Raw genomic sequence first — 1,569 nt, forward strand, 5'->3', positions numbered from 1 at the left:
TTGCCAGGACATCATTCCTCTAGTCTTTACAGCCACTCTTATCCTTTTGGTAAAACAGAAACCAATGAGAATATTCTCTCCACAGTTCTGTTCACCATAGGAGCTTGTGGTTTATAAGTCAAACTCACCTAAGTGTATCAAGGACTTAATCACTAATCAAATTAAAGAGAAAGTAGAATCCAGGGTCAAGGCATAATATATAGAGAAGCTACAATAGTGGATTTTGTTGTCAAGTTCAAGTCTTGATTTCACCTTTTCTATGTCTTGATCTTTGGAAAATGACTTACCCCCTTTTTCTGAAGCTAGGTCTTCTCCTGGATGAAACTGAGATAATTAGAGTAGTACCTGACTCAGTGAATCATCTACAGAGCTATTTGTACATGCTCAGTTGCTCAGTCATGTCCAACTCTTTGTGACCCCATGGACTGTAGCCCTCCAGTCTCCTTTGTCCATGGAATTTTCCAGGAAAGAATACTGGAGCAGGTTACCATTTCCTATTCCAGGGGATCTTCCCGACCCAGGGATTCAACCCACATCTCTTGCATTGGCAGGCAGATTCTTTACCACTGAGTCACTTGGGAAGCCCACCTTATTAGACCTTAGCATCATGTAATCTGTTAGCTTACTAGAAATGCAAATTCTTGGGTCCTGTCTGAGAACTTTGGATCTGAAATAGGGGACAGGATGTATTAGCTATGAATCTGTGTTTTAATAGCTCACCAGGATATTCTTGGCTTCCCTGGTGGCTCAGAGGATAAAGCATCTGCCTGCAATGCAGGAGACCCAGGTTCGATCCCTGGGTTGGGAAGATCCCCTGGAGAAGGAAATGGCAACCCAGTCCAGTATTCTTGCCTGGAGAATCCCATGGACAGAGGAGCCTGGTGGGCTACAGTCCACGGGGTCGCAAAGAGTCAGACATGACTGAACGACTTCACACATTCACACACAGGATATTCTTATGCACACTAATGTTCAATAACCACTGATATAAAACATTAAATAAAATATGAATCCCTTATTACAGACCATGGAAGACAATACAGTCTCAGTCTATGTGAACTATTATTTTTATTAGAATAGAGGAGCAGAGATAAGTTTTGACATTTTGGTCAATGATTCAGGGGCTCAGATGGCTCCAAATGAACTACTAATAAAGATACCAGCAAGCTCTAAGCTAATAAGAAAGGGATTACAACTCTGACATTCTACCAGTTTCACTATTCAAGACCGCCATTTCATTTTAAGATTGTTTTATTCCTTTTGGCAATAATTCATTCTACTACAAGCCATAACCATCTGTACCTCCTTAGGACTGCCATTACATTTACCTAATGAAAAACATGACTGATTTGCAATGTATAAGTGCCCACTTACATAGCAATATGAATCACCAGAAAACTAGGAGTGATTGAAGAGAAAGGTAAATTTGAATGATGGTCTTTTTAAAAGAGCAGAGCTGCTAATCAATCCACCATGATACCAGAGAACTAAATTAAAAGGCTCCATGAGAATTTGTGAGGGCACCATGTTAACTTCACAAGAATGATTGGTGGCCACTACCAATATTGT

At 40.4% G+C, this 1,569-nt stretch overlaps 1 non-coding gene across 1 annotated transcript; it reads left to right on the forward strand.

Annotated features, from left to right (window-relative positions):
- Positions 1–736: 736 nt before the first annotated feature.
- Positions 737–808, forward strand: TRNAC-GCA. Its single transcript has one exon. It is a non-coding gene; the product is annotated as a tRNA-Cys (tRNA).
- The last annotated feature ends 761 nt before the right edge of the window (positions 809–1,569 follow it).

Source organism: Bubalus bubalis, chromosome 7 (assembly GCF_019923935.1).
Source record: "Bubalus bubalis isolate 160015118507 breed Murrah chromosome 7, NDDB_SH_1, whole genome shotgun sequence".
Taxonomy (NCBI): Eukaryota; Metazoa; Chordata; class Mammalia; order Artiodactyla; family Bovidae; genus Bubalus; species Bubalus bubalis.